The sequence below is a fragment of the Globicephala melas genome, chromosome 14, assembly GCF_963455315.2.
Source record: "Globicephala melas chromosome 14, mGloMel1.2, whole genome shotgun sequence".
Lineage (NCBI taxonomy): Eukaryota > Metazoa > Chordata > Mammalia > Artiodactyla > Delphinidae > Globicephala > Globicephala melas.
The window spans coordinates 54014332-54023313 of NC_083327.1; the positions used below are offsets into that span (position 1 = coordinate 54014332).

Here is an 8982-nt window from a genome sequence, read left to right on the forward strand (position 1 = left end):
TAAACCAACTGGGATCCTGCACTTGACACTTATGGAGAAAGAACATATATTCTATTCTTATGAATCAAGAACACAGGCTATGAATGAGGCAGCCGTGGAAGGGGCCAAACTCTTAAGTCTAAGGCCCCTGTAAGAAAAGGCTCTGGGACATGCATGTAACTTGAAAGCTGCCTTTTCTTAAGCATTGTCCTATTTTATTTAAAGCAGTTTCTAGCAAATCCCTTTAGGTACAACTGAAAACTAGATTGGCATCTGCTAAGTCTCTGTTAGAGAACTTAAAATTGTATTACCATTTATGCAGCTAGGACAGCACCCTTGCACCACATCAACAACCACTGTACCTGAACATTTCGGCCATGTAGGGGAGAATGGGCAACAGAGTAATGTTTCAGGAGAAAAATAGATCTTCTTATAGATTCACTGGAGACAAGAGCAGCAAAGCAACTACTGAAAAGTCTGGTAAATCTTTGCATGCATCTGGAATTGATAGGAAGAAATGACACAGGACAATTATTTGTCTTATATGAATTCAAAAAGTCATCTTGTTGAGCACTGTATTTTTTTTCCCTAAGAAGATCTGTACTTCAACGTAGTATAGCTCTTTCTTGTACACAGACGGACATGATGGATGAATAGAGCAAGGGCCCATGGTTTCAATGTTCTCACCCTCCAAAACTGAATTATACCAAGATTCTGCTAATTACACAATAGTTCTTCTAAATGAAAGCTCACAGCAACAGAACTCACAGTAGAGGGTTTTAATGGATAGTATTATAACAGTGAATAATTGAATCTTTAGCCCCCGAAGAGGTTCTCAGCTTCTAAAGTTAAAGGCAACCAGACCTGGGATGGGAAGGAGCCATACAATTAATATAAAGAAAAAATAGTACCAGAAACCAAAGTAATTTCCTCTTTACCACATTCCTCCCCCACACATATTTTGTACATTTATTACCAAAGAGTGTTACTTGTTTACTATCTCATCAAGGCTTAAGTATTACATTTGTTTTACAGAAGACATTGAATGGAATATCAGTTGGACTCAGATAACAGGGTTCATTTTTTCTTACTCTGAATAATTACACTATTACTAATATTAGTAATTATTTATTATTATTAGCTAGCTACCATTTTTCAAGCACCAAGATACTGTGGTGGGACTTAAGCATTAAACTAATTTTCTCAACAACCCATGTGGTACAATAACACTTCTACGGATAGGAAAATAGAGGTTCAGGAGTAAGCACATAGGCTAAGGTTACACAGCTAATAAGTGCTGAAGTGGTATTCAAAGATAGAGTTTTCTAAAGCTTTTATGAGACAGGGGATTTTCACTAAATGACACTTACCTTTCAAATGCACTTGTTTTTTTTCCTATTGGACTGGAATAGTAGAAATGCTCAAAGCCCTCAACAGACTCTGGGTCTAGATCTCCTATTATGATCTCAAGTTCTTAGATGAAATTAATTGTCCCCTTTTATAATAAGAGTCTGGTTCTCAGGCAAATAAAATAGAACCATATTTTCTTTCACACAGAATCTCCTTGGGCAGAGAAGCAAGGTGCCTTTAGGTTGCTTCCTGGCTATTCAGGCCAACATTGGGGCAGTTCTAAATCTAACCTGCTTCTCAGCAGAGTCACTATTGGCTTTTGGCGTGAAACAAATCTTTGTGTTGCTGAATTGTCCCAAATGTTACAAGACATTTGCATCTCTGGCTATCAAATATCAATGGTGCCGAAAGGCCCCCATACAAATACAAACCCCATCAGGGGTGATACTGCCCCTAGTTAAGAACCGCTGAGCCCATTCTTACAACGTTCTATAGTCAGCAGGCAGCTGCTATATAGCTGCAAAAAGCAGTCCTGAACTTTCCCTGAAGGGTTACGTCATTTTGATCCTAGTCCAAGAATGTTAGGAGCAGATAACATGCTGCCATTGGCAGATTTAGACTCAGCCACTGCTCTGGGGCAAAACTGTATTAGAGCAAGGGAGGGGGGTTGGAAGTCAGATCAGAATGTGTGGAAGTGAAAAGTTGGTCAGTCGCCATACTGAGTCATAATCATCAGTGGGAAGGAAAGGAAAGAGAAAACACATTAGGAGATGCGTGTCTCCAGTTCACTGGAAGTAAAGAGCAGTAGTAAAGCCCAGTTTAGTCTCCATCTGACTGGCTGCCAACTTCCCACACACTGTTGGCTCATGACGTGACAGTTCTCTGTCTGGAACCCCTTCGCCTTTACAATCACTCCTCAATCACCTATTAACTACTCTTAGGCCTCATGGAAGACAGACCAACTGTCTACTTTTAGGTCTGGTGTCACTTATTCTGGAAATATGTCACTATGACGACTAAAGAGCTTGTCACCCCGTTCAGCACATTTTGAGTTGTATTGTTGTAAGGGAATGTTTGGGCAATGACACACAAATTACATGCACAAAGCCAAATTAATTATTTGCAGATATGTAGTATAATTATATGGGTTTATGCTATCCATCTGTGAACCTTAGTCTCCCCTGGTGCAAGTACTGCTTACAATACAAAGGGTTTAATAGCTTTAAGAAAAACTTATTATGCTTACATTTGCACAAGAGTGAAGTCTTCTTTATTTGATGGCATTCATGGGATCCTGTGGGTGGAGAAGACCTTGATGAGCAAACTGGTCCATTCTCCAGCATTCAAGAGGAATCACTGTTAAACAAACTTGGAAAGATGGTATTGAGGAATTGTCACAGCCACTTGGAAGAAATACTTCATTATTTAGTATCCTTCACCCTCAAGAAATTTTTCTGTTACTGTATCTACATTTCCTGTGGCAATTTACGCTATTCACAATCATCTGGTACTCACTGATGCCAGAAAATGCCCAGTTGTCTCCTCTACGTTAAAATACAACATGATTGAGAGTTGTTATTCAACGATTTCTACCTCTTCTTTGGACCGAGTAATATCAGTACAATCAGCCTTTTCTCCTAAGTCTTGTTTTATAAAACATAATAATTTTCAGTCAATCCCATACAAATTTCCCGCACTCATTTTTAATGGTAAAGACCACCATGCAAACAGTTGGCCAATGCATGATTTCACAATAATGAGAAGATCATTTCAGAGGTGCTTTTATGCATTTTTTAAATTTATATTGGTATCATGGCAGCTTTTAAGAATAGCATTACATGACTGGCTATGTACCCTCCACGCCCAAGTGCCTCATTATTACGAAACAGTGACATAAGAGCTGACTTGGCAACTGGACAAGATATGGAAAGAGGTTTTAAAAAGAGAATGGAGTGTTTACCTTTGTCTTGGGTGTTAGGGGGTGCTTTGCAGAAGTGACCCTGCAGCCTTGTCTTCTAGAATGAGAAGTAACTTTCCAGCAGGAAAGAGGGAGTTACTCTTACAGAGAATATTATATGACATAAATGGATGGAACCAAAAAATAGATTCAAGGTATCTCATGCCTACCAGCATGCTGACACATAAGGTAAAGGGAATAAAATGAGGGAAGGAGGAAAGGAAAATGTATTGATCATTGTCTATGTGCTGGATGCATCACATACATTGTTCCATTTAATTTTCACCATGGTTATATACACTGACCCATATTTTGCCCATGAAAAACCTAAAGTTCAGAGGGGTTATTACTTTGCTCATGGTCAGACAGACAGTGAGTAGCAGAGCCAGGATGAGAACCCAGGACTGGATGATGGTAAAGTACATGCTCTATGTTTGTCATATTACTCTCTTATTCTAAAGCTAGTAGATCAACAGTGCTCAGATCATAGGGGCTTTGACTGCGCTGCTATGAAATTTGTCATTTCTTTTATAGACCAAAGAGAGTTGGAAGAGTTTTTATAATTTTATTTTTAGAAAAAAGTTATAAAGACATCTCTTGTGATAGCATAGATCCAAAATTTAAAATGATAGAAATGGTTTCAGGAATATGCTGTCGGAGGCTAAGGTAACATCCAGGTCAGACCCACTGAAGGCCTAATCTAAGGTAGTAGCAGTGAGGATGACATGGAACAGATAGATTCATGAGGTTTTATCTCCAGGGCTCGGTGATTGCTTTGATGTGGAAATGAAGGTCCATGAGAAGTCTGGGATCATTCCCAGGTTACTGACTTCAGCGGGGTGGTGGTGGTGGTGGTGGTGGTGTGATTAATGGTACAATAAATCAAGATAGTAAATTCCAGAAGAAGTAGCCAGTTTGGAAGTAAAAGATGAAGAGTTCAGTTTTGGGACATGTTGAATTTGAAAGAGAGATGTCCTATAGATAAGGAGCTCTCTGGGATTTGAGTTCATAATTGCTGGGGGTTGGCAGAGAAAAGAAAACTCATCCTGGGGAAAGACACAGAGTCAAGAAAGCACGAGCTGAGGAGTAAACCCCAAAGGTCATTAATTTTTTTTTTAAGTTGGGTATAGAAGAGGGAGTGGGTATAAAAGAAGAAGAAGGAGATTCAAAGGACTGATCCAGGAGGTGGAAAGTGAACCAGGAAGCTTTGTATCTTAGAATCTGACACAGGAGAATATTAAAAAAATAAATAGTGGTGAGCACAGACAAAAGCTGCAGAGAAATCAAGTGATATTGGGACTTAAAAGAGCTATCAGTTTGCGCAATTATAACATTAGTGGTAATACTCGTCTGAGTAGCTCGAGTGAAGTGATTTGAGCTAAAGAATAATGGTGGTGCATGAGGAAGCTATGGGAAGTGAAGAAGCAGAGATAGTGGAATAAAGTTCATTTTAAGAGCTTGGAGCAGAATCAATGACTTGAAAGTGCAGAAATCTTAAGATACATTTGTGAAGTTAATTTTATTAACTCTTTAAATGTCTTCAGTGTGGATAATCCTTTCATGCCCCTGGATAAAAACTAGGCAGATTCTATGACTCTTCTTTCAGTTAGTAAAAATTCTCATAGATTCTCATAGATATCTATTCTCATAGGTAGATTCTCATAATAAATTCTCTTATTTCAGCTTCAGTTCAATATGTAAAATTGTCCCGACAACATAATAAACAAACTTTCAAGGTTTGTTCAAAGATAAATATTTGCTCCTCCTCCCTCCATGAAGAGGGGGATTTCAGAGAGGCACCTCATCTTGCCCCACCTGCCTTCTAAACCTCAGCCACTTTCAAGGGCAGCCTCAGCAACCTTCATTGTTGCCTCGTATACTGACACCGTGTTAGGTTTTTCAGCTTCTTCATGTTGGCCATGATGTACTCACACTGGTTCTGCACTTAATCCCACCTAACTGGACCTGTGGAGACTCTGACTCTCTGCCCACTTTCACATTCATGAGGAAGCCATGCACTGCAAGGCACAAGGTCTGGCTTTCCTAGTGGCTGTCCAGAGGGCCTGAAAACACAACCTGGGTCAAGGGTCAAAAGTAGGGAAGTTAATGCCTCAGGAGTTGAACTTGAACCAAAGAGTGACCACATATGGGTAAAAACCAGCAGGTGAATGCCTCTCTATTACTTCTATTGAGGGAATATTCTAAGGAACAGTGGCTTGACAATGCCTGTCTGGAAGAGGTGCCCTAGGAACAAGCAACCAGCTCTGTGTCCTGGTGAAGCTATAGCATGCTCAGTGATGTGCCACCTGGTATAGGAACTTCCTCTTTCCCTGCCTGCCTTACTTCCCTTTTCCCTTGATCTTGCCATATTGAGATTGCACTTTCCAATACAGTCTTGACATATAAGCTTTCAATAGGACTTTCATTTTTAAGGAGCCCAGGCCAAGACAGAGGTGGTTGCCTTCTCTCCTTTCCACTTGACAGCAGTTTTTTTTTTCCTAATGCCTTGAGAACAGGCCTTGACTGGTACTGTTACACTCTATATGGCTCTATACTCTGTTAACACTGATTCTTTCTTTCCCTGGGCATCTTGTAGAGACGCTTGGGTGGACCCTCTGAAAACAACTCCCTTGACCTAGGCAGTGCCTCTTTTTCGGCTGCTTATTGCAAATTTCCCACTACGGTCTCCAATAACACAACTCACAGCCTCTTACTGCTGGACACCACCACAAGCAGGTCACACTTTCTCAGGTGTAAATCAAGCACAAGCTTACAATTTCCTCCAACTGCAGAGAATACACAAATATATACACACAAATACACATTTATATTATATATGCATGCATATTAGGAATCATTCATATATGTGTGTTATCATATACATAATATACATACATATGCACACACACACACATATATATACATATCTAGCTACATATATATCAGATTCCTTAAGTGGTCCCCTTGAAGTCCCTCTTAAAAGATGTAGAGTTAAGAAGTTGTACCCCTCATTCCTGTGGGCAGAAGGAAAGGGGGAGATAGACTCACAGCACTCCAGAAGTTCTCCTCAAATATCTGTCTCAAAAAATATATTCTCCTTTATTTCTAACCCTGGATTAATTTTATATTCTTAATATGTGAGGGGTTCAAAAATCAAGTAGTGCAACTTTGGTTATGTATTTCACATAAAATCTAGCATCTTCTCTAATTGTTTTGTCTAGGCAAAATCCAACCTTATGTCTTTATAATGAAAAGGGTGAGAAGTAAGATATAGCTAAAGAGAGCCATAGAATTTAAGTAGTACTTTTAAATTTTATTTTGTTTTGATGGAAAGTGAGAAAGGTTAGTATATAGGTTCAAAATGGACTTATTAGAGAAGAAAAGATTTAAAATATACATTAACAAAATGATATTTATTTTTCACTTGGATAGTTTTCTAATCTGCAGAGTGGAGCTAATAATATCTACTAACATGGAGAGATTGTGACTATTAAATGAAACAAAAATGTTAAAGGTGTTAGATATACCTGGCCTAGAATAAGAGCATAAAGAATCTGGAATCTATTATTCTGGAAAATTTTTTAAGATTTTTCTGGAATCATGATGTAGATCTCTTTTTTAAATTCAACTGCAGATCTATCAGTCTTCAGTGTTTCAGTAACTTGGATGAGAGTAATATGAAAGGATTTATTCTTTACAAATATAAAACCATTTTCTTTTCAAGGGGCCTTCAAATTGACTTTAGTATTAATCTTTCTCTTTTATTCCCTGTAATTTTCAGTATCATTCACATATATATGAATATATATGACACTTTAGCCTAAGTTTTCTCCCTTTTTAGGAACATTCTGGTCTTTTATGTGATCTCATAATAACTGGTGTGCCTGGGCTGATTTGAGCCAGTTGTTTTATTAAACTGCAAGGAAGTCATCCAGATCTGCTGACTCCACTTTTCTATTGAAGCAACTGCTGTCTTTAACAAATTGTTGATATTAGAAAAATATCTAACAGACACTGAGTGCCCCATGTAAGGTACTGTGCTAAAGAGGTTACTTGCATTAATATACCCAATGATCTTATGAGACAGGTATTTTTACTACCCCCATTCACAGATGAGAAAAATGAGGCCTACAGAGGTTAGGTTTTCAAAATGATTCTTCCCCCAAATTTGCTAAGATTTTAAAAGCAACAAATTTTCAGCAAGGATGGGAGTCTTAGTGAGGAGGCTAAGAGAGAAGTGGGCTGTAGCCCTTTGCTCAAATATGGTGGCCTCCTATGGTGCAGCCTCTGCCCTCACTTCAACCCTGCTCACCCCAGAAACACACCTCACTCATAATGAATTAGCACAAAGAGAGTTTTTATTGAAGAATTCATGTTACAGAAGAATATTTACCTTGAAAAATTGCATAAAATCCTCTTCAGGCTCTTCTTTCTCTAAAATCACTTCCCCCAGAACCAGGCATTTCATCTCCCTTCTCTTTCCTCCCTTTATCCCCCATGGAAGGGAATCACCTCGGATTGAATATTCCACTGAACAAGCAAAAACTACACAAACAGAAGGCAGTTCAAGGAGTATCAACTGCTACTTAAGCCCGCTCCTTCCTTTGGGTGGGAAAGTGGTGACTCATCCACCCATCCCCAGTAGCCCATCCCATTTATTAATTATGTACTCACAGCTTATTAAGGATGGGAAGTGGCAAGGCAGATTTTGATACTAAGAAGAGACTTTTCTCATCAGTCCTTGCTGGACAGGGACCAGAACCAACTCCATAACAACGAAGATGAAAACTTAGAATAGAGAATAGGATGGACATGCCCTCTTTGATGCTGAGAATAGATGATACCAAGCTTCTCTCTGAGCCCTATGTACTGTTAAGTATTTGAATTGATCTTTGTGAACCAACATGTAGAATTCTGAAATTTGATAAGCCTTTAAATATTAACCATCAGTGACATATTTAAGAGTAGGTTACTACAGAAACAGGGTAAAAGCAGAGGAAAAGAGAAAAATGATGCTAACCATTTGTGCCGTGTTGTCCTCAAGGAGAAACTCAACAGCTTCCTATTCAGAATAAAAGGAAGAAAGTAAAGGGCATGAGGAGGGAAGAAGCAATGATTAAAACATTCCGGAAATGTAAAATTGTCTTTACCAAAATGTGTCTTCTAGGACATGTGTTCAAGTTTTGCTGGCCTCTGATGTAGATGGAGATTTTCCTTAAAAAACAGACATTTTAGAGAGGGTGTGAAAGTAACCCCATCTGATAAGTTTTACCTGGGTATCAAAATTTGAAAATGTAAGTGACATTTTCTCATGACTAAATATATATTGCTAATAATGATGGAATAATCACCAACTTCTCTTCAATTTCCATACAAAAACTCTTACCCTATATGAGAATTTATTGACTTGAAGTTTAAAGCATAAAATCCTCATTTTAAAAGTGTAGTCAGCATTTCTAAGCATGAAAAAGATATTTTGACCAGGGAAAGACAACTCCAAAACAATGAAATGTTTTTCAGTTTGTAAACTTAATCTTGATCTTCCTTATAGAGAAAGGGATATTTTTGTAATTTGTACTATTGCCTTGCAAGTTCAGATTCATGTGTAATAGTTAAGGTCAATCTATTAGATTTCCATTTTTTGAATTACAAAGACTATATCTATATTAATGCAAACAATCCAGAAGAAAAATAAT

General features: G+C 38.3%; 1 long non-coding RNA gene across 1 annotated transcript; it reads right to left on the minus strand.

Moving 5' to 3' along the window:
- Window positions 1–341: 341 nt before the first annotated feature.
- Window positions 342–8326, minus strand: LOC132593356 (uncharacterized). The gene is made up of 3 exons (XR_009558736.1): window positions 8307–8326; window positions 2576–2623; window positions 342–477 (listed from the first exon to the last, which is right to left on the minus strand). It is a non-coding gene; the product is annotated as an uncharacterized lncRNA (long non-coding RNA).
- Window positions 8327–8982: the final 656 nt, after the last annotated feature.